Source organism: Salmo salar, unplaced genomic scaffold (genome assembly GCF_965601325.2).
Source record: "Salmo salar unplaced genomic scaffold, fSalSal1 ptg000645l, whole genome shotgun sequence".
Lineage (NCBI taxonomy): Eukaryota > Metazoa > Chordata > Actinopteri > Salmoniformes > Salmonidae > Salmo > Salmo salar.
The window spans coordinates 479,895-495,661 of NW_027675450.1; the positions used below are offsets into that span (position 1 = coordinate 479,895).

General features: G+C 40.0%; 14 non-coding genes across 14 annotated transcripts; all 14 read left to right on the forward strand.

Annotated features, from left to right (window-relative positions):
- The first annotated feature begins 130 nt into the window (after positions 1–130).
- trnaa-ugc (transfer RNA alanine (anticodon UGC)) lies at positions 131–202 on the forward strand. Its single transcript has one exon. It is a non-coding gene; the product is annotated as a tRNA-Ala (tRNA).
- Positions 203–669: 467 nt separating this feature from the next.
- On the forward strand, positions 670–741 carry trnat-ugu (transfer RNA threonine (anticodon UGU)). The gene has a single exon. It is a non-coding gene; the product is annotated as a tRNA-Thr (tRNA).
- Positions 742–3,061: 2,320 nt separating this feature from the next.
- trnaa-ugc (transfer RNA alanine (anticodon UGC)) lies at positions 3,062–3,133 on the forward strand. The gene has a single exon. It is a non-coding gene; the product is annotated as a tRNA-Ala (tRNA).
- Positions 3,134–4,810: 1,677 nt separating this feature from the next.
- trnaa-ugc (transfer RNA alanine (anticodon UGC)) lies at positions 4,811–4,882 on the forward strand. Its single transcript has one exon. It is a non-coding gene; the product is annotated as a tRNA-Ala (tRNA).
- A 467-nt stretch (positions 4,883–5,349) lies between these two features.
- On the forward strand, positions 5,350–5,421 carry trnat-ugu (transfer RNA threonine (anticodon UGU)). The gene has a single exon. It is a non-coding gene; the product is annotated as a tRNA-Thr (tRNA).
- A 1,138-nt stretch (positions 5,422–6,559) lies between these two features.
- trnaa-ugc (transfer RNA alanine (anticodon UGC)) lies at positions 6,560–6,631 on the forward strand. Its single transcript has one exon. It is a non-coding gene; the product is annotated as a tRNA-Ala (tRNA).
- Positions 6,632–8,308: 1,677 nt separating this feature from the next.
- On the forward strand, positions 8,309–8,380 carry trnaa-cgc (transfer RNA alanine (anticodon CGC)). The gene has a single exon. It is a non-coding gene; the product is annotated as a tRNA-Ala (tRNA).
- Positions 8,381–8,851: 471 nt separating this feature from the next.
- Positions 8,852–8,923, forward strand: trnat-ugu (transfer RNA threonine (anticodon UGU)). Its single transcript has one exon. It is a non-coding gene; the product is annotated as a tRNA-Thr (tRNA).
- Positions 8,924–10,061: 1,138 nt separating this feature from the next.
- Positions 10,062–10,133, forward strand: trnaa-cgc (transfer RNA alanine (anticodon CGC)). Its single transcript has one exon. It is a non-coding gene; the product is annotated as a tRNA-Ala (tRNA).
- A 467-nt stretch (positions 10,134–10,600) lies between these two features.
- Positions 10,601–10,672, forward strand: trnat-ugu (transfer RNA threonine (anticodon UGU)). Its single transcript has one exon. It is a non-coding gene; the product is annotated as a tRNA-Thr (tRNA).
- Positions 10,673–11,810: 1,138 nt separating this feature from the next.
- Positions 11,811–11,882, forward strand: trnaa-cgc (transfer RNA alanine (anticodon CGC)). Its single transcript has one exon. It is a non-coding gene; the product is annotated as a tRNA-Ala (tRNA).
- A 467-nt stretch (positions 11,883–12,349) lies between these two features.
- trnat-ugu (transfer RNA threonine (anticodon UGU)) lies at positions 12,350–12,421 on the forward strand. The gene has a single exon. It is a non-coding gene; the product is annotated as a tRNA-Thr (tRNA).
- Positions 12,422–13,530: 1,109 nt separating this feature from the next.
- On the forward strand, positions 13,531–13,602 carry trnat-ugu (transfer RNA threonine (anticodon UGU)). Its single transcript has one exon. It is a non-coding gene; the product is annotated as a tRNA-Thr (tRNA).
- A 1,138-nt stretch (positions 13,603–14,740) lies between these two features.
- trnaa-ugc (transfer RNA alanine (anticodon UGC)) lies at positions 14,741–14,812 on the forward strand. The gene has a single exon. It is a non-coding gene; the product is annotated as a tRNA-Ala (tRNA).
- The last annotated feature ends 955 nt before the right edge of the window (positions 14,813–15,767 follow it).

Sequence of the window (15,767 nt, forward strand, 5' to 3'; positions counted from 1 at the left end):
GTGTCGCACTGCTTTGCTTTATCTTGGCCAGGTTGCAGTTCTCAATGAGAACTTGTTCTCCACTAGCTTACCTGGTTAAATAAAGGTGAAATAAAATAAAATAAGATACATTTTTAATCTTTCCCAGAACGGGGATGTAGCTCAGTGGTAGAGCGCATGCTTTGCATGTATGAGGTCCTGGGTTCAATCCCCAACATCTCCATTTAAAGTTATTCCATTGACCCAACTCCTACTTTACAGAATGTTGTAATTCTAAGCAGGAAACAGAGACGTGCTAAATAATTTGGTTTTGTAATCTGAAGAACATTCCTTCAATCCCTGTTCGTACAATTATAGAACAGAAGTGGCATGATTGCCATCTTTTATGGCGTCATTTTCAAAAACTGAAGTTTATGGGTTCGATCCCAGTCTGTACCTGGTTTAAGAATTTCTGCTATCATTTCCTTGTAGTTTCAATGGAGTGGTGTATGTAAAAAGTACATTGTATTGATATTGCATTTTATCTGCAAATGAAATGGGATGGAAGCTCAGAGGGGGAGTGCATGCAAAATATGTATGAGGTCCTCGGTTCAATCCCAAGATTCTCCACTGAGTTTATTTGTGTGCCAAATTCACATTTACACAACTACTACTTTCCTGAATGTTGATATATAATACAGACCGTAGAGTGGCATGGTGGCCAAGTGGTAAGGTGTTGGTCTTGTAAACTGAAGATCATGGGTTCAAATCCCTTCTGTGCCTTTAAGAAAGACATCTGATATCATAGACCTGTGCTTTACTTGGAGGACTTTGCAGAAAATCAAGTTGTATCAATATTGCAACACAGCTATTATAGTAAGGGGATGAATCTCTATGCTAGAGCCAGTATTTTACATGAATGCGGTCCAACGTTAATCCCCAACTTCTCTGTTGAGTGTAATTAGTTTTTAAATTAGCTTTTGCACAACTCCCACTTTCCAGAATGTTGACATTCTAAGAAGGAAATAGATATGCTAAATCATCTGTTTCTGTAAACTGAAGCACATGGGTTCATCCTTGTTCGAGGTTTATGGAAGATAGCTGATATTATGGAAATGTACTTTCATTAGAACAGTGTAAAGAAAAGGTAAATTGTATTGATATGACCACTGCGACCTGTATGCTCTAGTCGGCTAGCCCTCGCTACCTATTCGTCACCAGACCCACTGGCTCCAGGTCATCTATAAGTCTATGCTAGGTAAAGCTCCGCTTTATCTCAACTCACTGGTCACGATAAAAACACCCACCCGTAGCACTCGCTCCAGCAGATATATCTCACTGGTCATCCCCAAAGCCAACACCTCCTTTGGCTGCCTTTCCTTCCAGTTCTCTGCTGCCAATGACTGGAACGAATTGCAAAAATCGCTGAACCTGGACACTTATATTTCCCTCACTAACTTTAAACATCAGCTATCTGAGCAGCTAACCGATCGCTGCAGCTGTACATAGGCCATCTGTAAATAGCCCACCCAATCTACCTACCTCATCCCCATATTGTTTTTATTTACTTTCTGATTGCCATCTTTTATGGCGTCATTTTCAAAAACTGAAGTTTATGGGTTCGATCCCAGTCTGTACCTGGTTTAAGAATTGCTGCTATCATTTCCTTGTAGTTTCAATGGAGTGGTGTATATAAAAAGTACATTGTATTGATATTGCATTTTATCTGCAAATGAAATGGGATGGAAGCTCAGAGGGGGAGTGCATGCAAAATATGTATGAGCTCCTCGGTTCAATCCCAAGATTCTCCACTGAGTTTATTTGTGTGCCAAATTCACATTTACACAACTACTACTTTCCTGAATGTTGATATATAATTCAGAACGTAGAGTGGCATGGTGGCCAAGTGGTAAGGTGTTGGTCTTGTAAACCGAAGATCATGGGTTCATATCCCTTCTGTGCCTTTATGAAAGACATCTCATATCATAGGCCTGTGCTTTACTTGGAGGACTTTGCAGAAAATCAAGTTGTATCATTATGGCAACTCAGCTATTATAGTAAGGGGATGAATCTCTATGGTAGAGCCAGTACTTTACATGAATGCGGTCCAACGTTAATCCCCAACTTCTCTGTTGAGTGTAATTAGTTGTTAAATTAGCTTTTGCACAACTCCCACTTTCCAGAATGTTGACATTCTAAGAAGGAAATAGATATGCTAAATCATCTGTTTCTGTAAACTGAAGCACATGGGTTCAATCCTTGTTTGACGTTTATGGAAGATAGCTGATATTATAGAAATGTACTTTCATTAGAACAGTGTAAAGAAAAGGTAAATTGTATTGATATGACCACTGCGACCTGTATGCTCTAGTCGGCTGGCCCTCGCTACCTATTCGTCACCAGACCCACTGGCTCCAGGTCATCTATAAGTCTATGCTAGGTAAAGCTCCGCCTTATCTCAACTCACTGGTCACGATAAAAACACCCACCCGTAGCACTCGCTCCAGCAGATATATCTCACTGGTCATCCCCAAAGCCAACACCTCCTTTGGCTGCCTTTCCTTCCAGTTCTCTGCTGCCAATGACTGGAACGAATTGCAAAAATCGCTGAACCTGGACACTTATATTTCCCTCACTAACTTTAAACATCAGCTATCTGAGCAGCTAACCGATCGCTGCAGCTGTACATAGGCCATCTGTAAATAGCCCACCCAATCTACCTACCTCATCCCCATATTGTTTTTATTTACTTTCTGCTCTTTTGCACACCAGTATTTGTACTTGCACATCATCATGTGCTCATCTATCACTCCAGTGTTAATTTGCTAAATTGTAATTACCTCACTACCATGGCCTATTTATTACCTTACCTCCTCATGCCATTTGCACACACTGAATATAGACTTTCTTTTTTTCTATTGTGTTATTGACTGTACGCTTGTTTATTCCATTTGTAACTCTATGTTGTTGTTTGTGTCGCACTGCTTTGCTTTATCTTGGCCAGGTTGCAGTTCTCAATGAGAACTTGTTCTCCACTAGCTTACCTGGTTAAATAAAGGTGAAATAAAATAAAATAAGATACATTTTTAATCTTTCCCAGAACGGGGATGTAGCTCAGTGGTAGAGCGCATGCTTTGCATGTATGAGGTCCTGGGTTCAATCCCCAGCATCTCCATTTAAAGTTATTCCATTGACCCAACTCCTACTTTACAGAATGTTGTAATTCTAAGCAGGAAACAGAGACGTGCTAAATAATTTGGTTTTGCAATCTGAAGAACATTCCTTCAATCCCTGTTCGTACAATTATAGAACAGAAGTGGCATGATTGCCATCTTTTATGGCGTCATTTTCAAAAACTGAAGTTTATGGGTTCGATCACAGTCTGTACCTGGTTTAAGAATTTCTGCTATCATTTCCTTGTAGTTTCAATGGAGTGGTGTATGTAAAAAGTACATTGTATTGATATTGCATTTTATCTGCAAATGAAATGGGATGGAAGCTCAGAGGGGGAGTGCATGCAAAATATGGATGAGGTCCTCGGTTCAATCCCAAGATTCTCCACTGAGTTTATTTGTGTGCCAAATTCACATTTACACAACTACTACTTTCCTGAATGTTGATATATAATTCAGAACGTAGAGTGGCATGGTGGCCAAGTGGTAAGGTGTTGGTCTTGTAAACCGAAGATCATGGGTTCATATCCCTTCTGTGCCTTTATGAAAGACATCTGATATCATAGGCCTGTGCTTTACTTGGAGGACTTTGCAGAAAATCAAGTTGTATCATTATGGCAACTCAGCTATTATAGTAAGGGGATGAATCTCTATGGTAGAGCCAGTACTTTACATGAATGCGGTCCAACGTTAATCCCCAACTTCTCTGTTGAGTGTAATTAGTTGTTAAATTAGCTTTTGCACAACTCCCACTTTCCAGAATGTTGACATTCTAAGAAGGAAATAGATATGCTAAATCATCTGTTTCTGTAAACTGAAGCACATGGGTTCATCCTTGTTTGACGTTTATGGAAGATAGCTGATATTATAGAAATGTACTTTCATTAGAACAGTGTAAAGAAAAGGTAAATTGTATTGATATGACCACTGCGACCTGTATGCTCTAGTCGGCTGGCCCTCGCTACCTATTCGTCACCAGACCCACTGGCTCCAGGTCATCTATAAGTCTATGCTAGGTAAAGCTCCGCCTTATCTCAACTCACTGGTCACGATAAAAACACCCACCCGTAGCACTCGCTCCAGCAGATATATCTCACTGGTCATCCCCAAAGCCAACACCTCCTTTGGCTGCCTTTCCTTCCAGTTCTCTGCTGCCAATGACTGGAACGAATTGCAAAAATCGCTGAACCTGGACACTTATATTTCCCTCACTAACTTTAAACATCAGCTATCTGAGCAGCTAACCGATCGCTGCAGCTGTACATAGGCCATCTGTAAATAGCCCACCCAATCTACCTACCTCATCCCCATATTGTTTTTATTTACTTTCTGCTCTTTTGCACACCAGTATTTGTACTTGCACATCATCATGTGCTCATCTATCACTCCAGTGTTAATTTGCTAAATTGTAATTACCTCACTACCATGGCCTATTTATTACCTTACCTCCTCATGCCATTTGCACACACTGAATATAGACTTTCTTTTTTTCTATTGTGTTATTGACTGTACGCTTGTTTATTCCATTTGTAACTCTATGTTGTTGTTTGTGTCGCACTGCTTTGCTTTATCTTGGCCAGGTTGCAGTTCTCAATGAGAACTTGTTCTCCACTAGCTTACCTGGTTAAATAAAGGTGAAATAAAATAAAATAAGATACATTTTTAATCTTTCCCAGAACGGGGATGTAGCTCAGTGGTAGAGCGCATGCTTTGCATGTATGAGGTCCTGGGTTCAATCCCCAACATCTCCATTTAAAGTTATTCCATTGACCCAACTCCTACTTTACAGAATGTTGTAATTCTAAGCAGGAAACAGAGACGTGCTAAATAATTTGGTTTTGTAATCTGAAGAACATTCCTTCAATCCCTGTTCGTACAATTATAGAACAGAAGTGGCATGATTGCCATCTTTTATGGCGTCATTTTCAAAAACTGAAGTTTATGGGTTCGATCCCAGTCTGTACCTGGTTTAAGAATTTCTGCTATCATTTCCTTGTAGTTTCAATGGAGTGGTGTATGTAAAAAGTACATTGTATTGATATTGCATTTTATCTGCAAATGAAATGGGATGGAAGCTCAGAGGGGGAGTGCATGCAAAATATGTATGAGGTCCTCGGTTCAATCCCAAGATTCTCCACTGAGTTTATTTGTGTGCCAAATTCACATTTACACAACTACTACTTTCCTGAATGTTGATATATAATACAGACCGTAGAGTGGCATGGTGGCCAAGTGGTAAGGTGTTGGTCTTGTAAACTGAAGATCATGGGTTCAAATCCCTTCTGTGCCTTTAAGAAAGACATCTGATATCATAGACCTGTGCTTTACTTGGAGGACTTTGCAGAAAATCAAGTTGTATCAATATTGCAACACAGCTATTATAGTAAGGGGATGAATCTCTATGGTAGAGCCAGTACTTTACATGAATGCGGTCCAACGTTAATCCCCAACTTCTCTGTTGAGTGTAATTAGTTGTTAAATTAGCTTTTGCACAACTCCCACTTTCCAGAATGTTGACATTCTAAGAAGGAAATAGATATGCTAAATCATCTGTTTCTGTAAACTGAAGCACATGGGTTCATCCTTCTTCGACGTTTATGGAAGATAGCTGATATTATGGAAATGTACTTTCATTAGAACAGTGTAAAGAAAAGGTAAATTGTATTGATATGACCACTGCGGCCTGTATGCTCTAGTCGGCTGGCCCTCGCTACCTATTCGTCACCAGACCCACTGGCTCCAGGTCATCTATAAGTCTATGCTAGGTAAAGCTCCGCCTTATCTCAAATCACTGGTCACGATAAAAACACCCACCCGTAGCACTCGCTCCAGCAGATATATCTCACTGGTCATCCCCAAAGCCAACACCTCCTTTGGCTGCCTTTCCTTCCAGTTCTCTGCTGCCAATGACTGGAACGAATTGCAAAAATCGCTGAACCTGGACACTTATATTTCCCTCACTAACTTTAAACATCAGCTATCTGAGCAGCTAACCGAGCGCTGCAGCTGTACATAGGCCATCTGTAAATAGCCCACCCAATCTACCTACCTCATCCCCATATTGTTTTTATTTACTTTCTGCTCTTTTGCACACCAGTATTTGTACTTGCACATCATCATCTGCTCATCTATCACTCCAGTGTTAATTTGCTAAATTGTAATTACCTCACTACCATGGCCTATTTATTACCTTACCTCCTCATGCCATTTGCACACACTGAATATAGACTTTCTTTTTTTCTATTGTGTTATTGACTGTACGCTTGTTTATTCCATTTGTAACTCTATGTTGTTGTTTGTGTCGCACTGCTTTGCTTTATCTTGGCCAGGTTGCAGTTCTCAATGAGAACTTGTTCTCCACTAGCTTACCTGGTTAAATAAAGGTGAAATAAAATAAAATAAGATACATTTTTAATCTTTCCCAGAACGGGGATGTAGCTCAGTGGTAGAGCGCATGCTTTGCATGTATGAGGTCCTGGGTTCAATCCCCAGCATCTCCATTTAAAGTTATTCCATTGACCCAACTCCTACTTTACAGAATGTTGTAATTCTAAGCAGGAAACAGAGACGTGCTAAATAATTTGGTTTTGCAATCTGAAGAACATTCCTTCAATCCCTGTTCGTACAATTATAGAACAGAAGTGGCATGATTGCCATCTTTTATGGCGTCATTTTCAAAAACTGAAGTTTATGGGTTCGATCACAGTCTGTACCTGGTTTAAGAATTTCTGCTATCATTTCCTTGTAGTTTCAATGGAGTGGTGTATGTAAAAAGTACATTGTATTGATATTGCATTTTATCTGCAAATGAAATGGGATGGAAGCTCAGAGGGGGAGTGCATGCAAAATATGGATGAGGTCCTCGGTTCAATCCCAAGATTCTCCACTGAGTTTATTTGTGTGCCAAATTCACATTTACACAACTACTACTTTCCTGAATGTTGATATATAATTCAGAACGTAGAGTGGCATGGTGGCCAAGTGGTAAGGTGTTGGTCTTGTAAACCGAAGATCATGGGTTCATATCCCTTCTGTGCCTTTATGAAAGACATCTGATATCATAGGCCTGTGCTTTACTTGGAGGACTTTGCAGAAAATCAAGTTGTATCATTATGGCAACTCAGCTATTATAGTAAGGGGATGAATCTCTATGGTAGAGCCAGTACTTTACATGAATGCGGTCCAACGTTAATCCCCAACTTCTCTGTTGAGTGTAATTAGTTGTTAAATTAGCTTTTGCACAACTCCCACTTTCCAGAATGTTGACATTCTAAGAAGGAAATAGATATGCTAAATCATCTGTTTCTGTAAACTGAAGCACATGGGTTCATCCTTGTTTGACGTTTATGGAAGATAGCTGATATTATAGAAATGTACTTTCATTAGAACAGTGTAAAGAAAAGGTAAATTGTATTGATATGACCACTGCGACCTGTATGCTCTAGTCGGCTGGCCCTCGCTACCTATTCGTCACCAGACCCACTGGCTCCAGGTCATCTATAAGTCTATGCTAGGTAAAGCTCCGCCTTATCTCAACTCACTGGTCACGATAAAAACACCCACCCGTAGCACTCGCTCCAGCAGATATATCTCACTGGTCATCCCCAAAGCCAACACCTCCTTTGGCTGCCTTTCCTTCCAGTTCTCTGCTGCCAATGACTGGAACGAATTGCAAAAATCGCTGAACCTGGACACTTATATTTCCCTCACTAACTTTAAACATCAGCTATCTGAGCAGCTAACCGATCGCTGCAGCTGTACATAGGCCATCTGTAAATAGCCCACCCAATCTACCTACCTCATCCCCATATTGTTTTTATTTACTTTCTGCTCTTTTGCACACCAGTATTTGTACTTGCACATCATCATCTGCTCATCTGTCACTCCAGTGTTAATTTGCTAAATTGTAATTACCTCACTACCATGGCCTATTTATTACCTTACCTCCTCATGCCATTTGCACACACTGAATATAGACTTTCTTTTTTTCTATTGTGTTATTGACTGTACGCTTGTTTATTCCATTTGTAACTCTATGTTGTTGTTTGTGTCGCACTGCTTTGCTTTATCTTGGCCAGGTTGCAGTTCTCAATGAGAACTTGTTCTCCACTAGCTTACCTGGTTAAATAAAGGTGAAATAAAATAAAATAAGATACATTTTTAATCTTTCCCAGAACGGGGATGTAGCTCAGTGGTAGAGCGCATGCTTCGCATGTATGAGGTCCTGGGTTCAATCCCCAGCATCTCCATTTAAAATTACTGCATTGACTCATCCAACTCCTACTTTACAGAATGTTGTAATTCTAAGCAGGAAACAGAGACGTGCTAAATAATTTGGTTTTGTAATCTGAAGAACATTCCTTCAATCCCTGTTCGTACAATTATAGAACAGAAGTGGCATCATTGCCATCTTTTATGGCGTCATTTTCAAAAACTGAAGTTTATGGGTTTGATCCCAGTCTGTACCTGGTTTAAGAATTGCTGCTATCATTTCCTTGTAGTTTCAATGGAGTGGTGTATATAAAAAGTACATTGTATTGATATTGCATTTTATCTGCAAATGAAATGGGATGGAAGCTCAGAGGGGGAGTGCATGCAAAATATGGATGAGGTCCTCGGTTCAATCCCAAGATTCTCCACTGAGTTTATTTGTGTGCCAAATTCACATTTACACAACTACTACTTTCCTGAATGTTGATATATAATTCAGAATGTACAGTGACATGGTGGCCAAGTGGTAAGGCGTTGGTCTTGTAAACCGAAGATCATGGGTTCAAATCCCTTCTGTGCCTTTATGAAAGACATCTGATATCATGGACCTGTGTGTTAATTGGAGGACTTTGCAGAAAATCAAGTTGTATCAATATTGCAACACAGCTATTATAGTAAGTGGATGAATCTCTATGGTAGAGCCAGTACTTTACATGAATGCGGTCCAACGTTAATCCCCTACTTCTCTGTTGAGTGTAATTAGTTGTTAAATTAGCTTTTGCACAACTCCCACTTTCCAGAATGTTGACATTCTAAGAAGGAAATAGATATGCTAAATCATCTGTTTCTGTAAACTGAAGCACATGGGTTCATCCTTGTTTGACGTTTATGGAAGATAGCTGATATTATAGAAATGTACTTTCATTAGAACAGTGTAAAGAAAAGGTAAGTTGTATTGATATGACCACTGCGACCTGTATGCTCTAGTCGGCTGGCCCTCGCTACCTATTCGTCACCAGACCCACTGGCTCCAGGTCATCTATAAATCTATGCTAGGTAAAGCTCCGCCTTATCTCAACTCACTGGTCACGATAAAAACACCCACCCGTAGCACTCGCTCCAGCAGATATATCTCACTGGTCATCCCCAAAGCCAACACCTCCTTTGGCTGCCTTTCCTTCCAGTTCTCTGCTGCCAACGACTGGAACGAATTGCAAAAATCGCTGAACCTGGACACTTATATTTCCCTCACTAACTTTAAACATCAGCTATCTGAGCAGCTAACCGATCGCTGCAGCTGTACATAGGCCATCTGTAAATAGCCCACCCAATCTACCTACCTCATCCCTATATTGTTTTTATTTACTTTCTGCTCTTTTGCACACCAGTATTTGTACTTGCACATCATCATCTGCTCATCTATCACTCCAGTGTTAATTTGCTAAATTGTAATTACCTCACTACCATGGCCTATTTATTACCTTACCTCCTCATGCCATTTGCACACACTGAATATAGACTTTCTTTTTTTCTATTGTGTTATTGACTGTACGCTTGTTTATTCCATTTGTAACTCTATGTTGTTGTTTGTGTCGCACTGCTTTGCTTTATCTTGGCCAGGTTGCAGTTCTCAATGAGAACTTGTTCTCCACCAGCTTACCTGGTTAAATAAAGGTGAAATAAAATAAAATAAGAAACATTTTATCTCTCTCCCAGGACGGGGATGTAGCTCAGTGGTAGAGCGCATGATTCGCATGTATGAGGTCCTGGGTTCAATCCCCAGCTTCTCCATTTAAAATTATTGCATTGACCGAACTCCTACTTTACAGAATGTTGTAATTCTAAGCAGGAAACAGAGATGTGCTAAAAAATTTGGTTTTGTAATCTGAAGAACATTCCTTCAATCCCTGTTCGTACAATTATAGAACAGAAGTGTCATGATTGCCATCTTTTATGGCGTCATTTTCAAAAACTGAAGTTTATGGGTTCGATCCCAGTCTGTACCTGGTTTAAGAATTGCTGCTATCATTTCCTTGTAGTTTCAATGGAGTGGTGTATATAAAAAGTACATTGTATTGATATTGCATGTTATCTGCAAATGAAATGGGATGGAAGCTCAGAGGGGGAGTGCATGCAAAATATGTATGAGGTCCTCGGTTCAATCCCAAGATTCTCCACTGAGTTTATTTGTGTGCCAAATTCACATTTACACAACTACTACTTTCCTGAATGTTGATATATAATACAGAGCGTAGAGTGGCATGGTGGCCAAGTGGTAAGGTGTTGGTCTTGTAAACTGAAGATCATGGGTTCAAATCCCTTCTGTGCCTTTATGAAAGACATCTGATATCATAGACCTGTGCTTTACTTGGAGGACTTTGCAGAAAATCAAGTTGTATCAATATTGCAACACAGCTATTATAGTAAGGGGATGAATCTCTATGCTAGAGCCTGTATTTTACATGAATGCGGTCCAACGTTAATCCCCAACTTCTCTGTTGAGTGTAATTAGTTGTTAAATTAGCTTTTGCACAACTCCCACTTTCCAGAATGTTGACATTCTAATAAGGAAATAGATATGCTAAATCATCTGTTTCTGTAAACTGAAGCACATGGGTTCATCCTTGTTCGAGGTTTATGGAAGATAGCTGATATTATGGAAATGTACTTTCATTAGAACAGTGTAAAGAAAAGGTAAATTGTATTGATATGACCACTGCGACCTGTATGCTCTAGTCGGCTGGGCCTCGCTACCTATTCGTCACCAGACCCACTGGCTCCAGGTCATCTATAAGTCTATGCTAGGTAAAGCTCCGCCTTATCTCAACTCACTGGTCACGATAAAAACACCCACCCGTAGCACTCGCTCCAGCAGATATATCTCACTGGTCATCCCCAAAGCCAACACCTCCTTTGGCTGCCTTTCCTTCCAGTTCTCTGCTGCCAATGACTGGAACGAATTGCAAAAATCGCTGAACCTGGACACTTATATTTCCCTCACTAACTTTAAACATCAGCTATCTGAGCAGCTAACCGATCGCTGCAGCTGTACATAGGCCATCTGTAAATAGCCCACCCAATCTACCTACCTCATCCCTATATTGTTTTTATTTACTTTCTGCTCTTTTGCACACCAGTATTTGTACTTGCACATCATCATCTGCTCATCTATCACTCCAGTGTTAATTTGCTAAATTGTAATTACCTCACTACCATGGCCTATTTATTACCTTACCTCCTCATGCCATTTGCACACACTGAATATAGACTTTCTTTTTTTCTATTGTGTTATTGACTGTACGCTTGTTTATTCCATTTGTAACTCTATGTTGTTGTTTGTGTCGCACTGCTTTGCTTTATCTTGGCCAGGTTGCAGTTCTCAATGAGAACTTGTTCTCCACCAGCTTACCTGGTTAAATAAAGGTGAAATAAAATAAAATAAGAAACATTTTATCTCTCTCCCAGAACGGGGATGTAGCTCAGTGGTAGAGCGCATGATTCGCATGTATGAGGTCCTGGGTTCAATCCCCAGCTTCTCCATTTAAAATTATTGCATTGACCGAACTCCTACTTTACAGAATGTTGTAATTCTAAGCAGGAAACAGAGATGTGCTAAAAAATTTGGTTTTGTAATCTGAAGAACATTCCTTCAATCCCTGTTCGTACAATTATAGAACAGAAGTGGCATCATTGCCATCTTTTATGGCGTCATTTTCAAAAACTGAAGTTTATGGGTTCGATCCCAGTCTGTACCTGGTTTAAGAATTGCTGCTATCATTTCCTTGTAGTTTCAATGGAGTGGTGTATATAAAAAGTACATTGTATTGATATTGCATTTTATCTGCAAATGAAATGGGATGGAAGCTCAGAGGGGGAGTGCATGCAAAATATGTATGAGGTCCTCGGTTCAATCCCAAGATTCTCCACTGAGTTTATTTGTGTGCCAAATTCACATTTACACAACTACTACTTTCCTGAATGTTGATATATAATACAGAGCGTAGAGTGGCATGGTGGCCAAGTGGTAAGGCGTTGGTCTTGTAAACTGAAGATCATGGGTTCAAATCCCTTCTGTGCCTTTATGAAAGACATCTGATATCATAGACCTGTGCTTTACTTGGAGGACTTTGCAGAAAATCAAGTTGTATCAATATTGCAACACAGCTATTATAGTAAGGGGATGAATCTCTATGCTAGAGCCAGTATTTTACATGAATGCGGTCCAACGTTAATCCCCAACTTCTCTGTTGAGTGTAATTAGTTTTTAAATTAGCTTTTGCACAACTCCCACTTTCCAGAATGTTGACATTCTAAGAAGGAAATAGATATGCTAAATCATCTGTTTCTGTAAACTGAAGCACATGGGTTCATCCTTGTTCGAGGTTTATGGAAGATAGCTGATATTATGGAAATGTACTTTCATTAGAACAGTGTAAAGAAAAGGTAAATTGTATTGATATGACCACTGCGACCTGTATGCTCTAGTCGGCTAGCCCTCGCTACCTATTCGTCACCAGACCCACTGGCTCCAGGTCATCTATAAGTCTATGCTAGGTAAAGCTCCGCTTTATCTCAACTCACTGGTCACGATAAAAACACCCACCCGTAGCACTCGCTCCAGCAGATATATCTCACTGGTCATCCCCAAAGCCAACACCTCCTTTGGCTGCCTTTCCTTCCAGTTCTCTGCTGCCAATGACTGGAACGAATTGCAAAAATCGCTGAACCTGGACACTTATATTTCCCTCACTAACTTTAAACATCAGCTATCTGAGCAGCTAACCGATCGCTGCAGCTGTACATAGGCCATCTGTAAATAGCCCACCCAATCTACCTACCTCATCCCCATATTGTTTTTATTTACTTTCTGATTGCCATCTTTTATGGCGTCATTTTCAAAAACTGAAGTTTATGGGTTCGATCCCAGTCTGTACCTGGTTTAAGAATTGCTGCTATCATTTCCTTGTAGTTTCAATGGAGTGGTGTATATAAAAAGTACATTGTATTGATATTGCATTTTATCTGCAAATGAAATGGGATGGAAGCTCAGAGGGGGAGTGCATGCAAAATATGTATGAGGTCCTCGGTTCAATCCCAAGATTCTCCACTGAGTTTATTTGTGTGCCAAATTCACATTTACACAACTACTACTTTCCTGAATGTTGATATATAATACAGAGCGTAGAGTGGCATGGTGGCCAAGTGGTAAGGCGTTGGTCTTGTAAACTGAAGATCATGGGTTCAAATCCCTTCTGTGCCTTTATGAAAGACATCTGATATCATAGACCTGTGCTTTACTTGGAGGACTTTGCAGAAAATCAAGTTGTATCAATATTGCAACACAGCTATTATCGTAAGGGGATGAATCTCTATGCTAGAGCCAGTATTTTACATGAATGCGGTCCAACGTTAATCCCCAACTTCTCTGTTGAGTGTAATTAGTTGTTAAATTAGCTTTTGCACAACTCCCACTTTCCAGAATGTTGACATTCTAAGAAGGAAATAGATATGCTAAATCATCTGTTTCTGTAAACCAAAGCACATGGGTTCATCCTTGTTCGAGGTTTATGGAAGATAGCTGATATTATGGAAATGTACTTTCATTAGAACAGTGTAAAGAAAAGGTAAATTGTATTGATATGACCACTGCGACCTGTATGCTCTAGTCGGCTGGCCCTCGCTACCTATTCGTCACCAGACCCACTGGCTCCAGGTCATCTATAAGTCTATGCTAGGTAAAGCTCCGCCTTATCTCAACTCACTGGTCACGATAAAAACACCCACCCGTAGCACTCGCTCCAGCAGATATATCTCACTGGTCATCCCCAAAGCCAACACCTCCTTTGGCTGCCTTTCCTTCCAGTTCTCTGCTGCCAATGACTGGAACGAATTGCAAAAATCGCTGAACCTGGACACTTATATTTCCCTCACTAACTTTAAACATCAGCTATCTGAGCAGCTAACCGATCGCTGCAGCTGTACATAGGCCATCTGTAAATAGCCCACCCAATCTACCTACCTCATCCCCATATTGTTTTTATTTACTTTCTGCTCTTTTGCACACCAGTATTTGTACTTGCACATCATCATCTGCTCATCTATCACTCCAGTGTTAATTTGCTAAATTGTAATTACCTCACTACCATGGCCTATTTATTACCTTACCTCCTCATGCCATTTGCACACACTGAATATAGACTTTCTTTTTTTCTATTGTGTTATTGACTGTACGCTTGTTTATTCCATTTGTAACTCTATGTTGTTGTTTGTGTCGCACTGCTTTGCTTTATCTTGGCCAGGTTGCAGTTCTCAATGAGAACTTGTTCTCCACTAGCTTACCTGGTTAAATAAAGGTGAAATAAAATAAAATAAGATACATTTTTTCTCTCTCCCAGAACGGGGATGTAGCTCAGTGGTAGAGCGCATGCTTTGCATGTATGAGGTCCTGGGTTCAATCCCCAGCTTCTCCATTTAAAATTATTGCATTGACCCAACTCCTACTGTACAGAATGTTGTAATTCTAAGCAGGAAATAGAGATGTGCTAAAAAATTTGGTTTTGTAATCTGAAGAACATTCCTTCAATCCCTGTTCGTACAATTATAGAACAGAAGTGGCATGATTGCCATCTTTTATGGCGTCATTTTCAAAAACTGAAGTTTATGGGTTCGATCCCAGACTGTACCTGGTTTAAGAATTGCTGCTATCATTTCCTTGTAGTTTCAATGGAGTGGTGTATATAAAAAGTACATTGTATTGATATTGCATTTTATCTGCAAATGAAATGGGATGGAAGCTCAGAGGGGGAGTGCATGCAAAATATGTATGAGCTCCTCGGTTCAATCCCAAGATTCTCCACTGAGTTTATTTGTGTGCCAAATTCACATTTACACAACTACTACTTTCCTGAATGTTGATATATAATTCAGAACGTAGAGTGGCATGGTGGCCAAGTGGTAAGGTGTTGGTCTTGTAAACCGAAGATCATGGGTTCATATCCCTTCTGTGCCTTTATGAAAGACATCTGATATCATAGGCCTGTGCTTTACTTGGAGGACTTTGCAGAAAATCAAGTTGTATCATTATGGCAACTCAGCTATTATAGTAAGGGGATGAATCTCTATGGTAGAGCCAGTACTTTACATGAATGCGGTCCAACGTTAATCCCCAACTTCTCTGTTGAGTGTAATTAGTTGTTAAATTAGCTTTTGCACAACTCCCACTTTCCAGAATGTTGACATTCTAAGAAGGAAATAGATATGCTAAATCATCTGTTTCTGTAAACTGAAGCACATGGGTTCAATCCTTGTTTGACGTTTATGGAAGATAGCTGATATTATAGAAATGTACTTTCATTAGAACAGTGTAAAGAAAAGGTAAATTGTATTGATATGACCACTGCGACCTGTATGCTCTAGTCGGCTGGC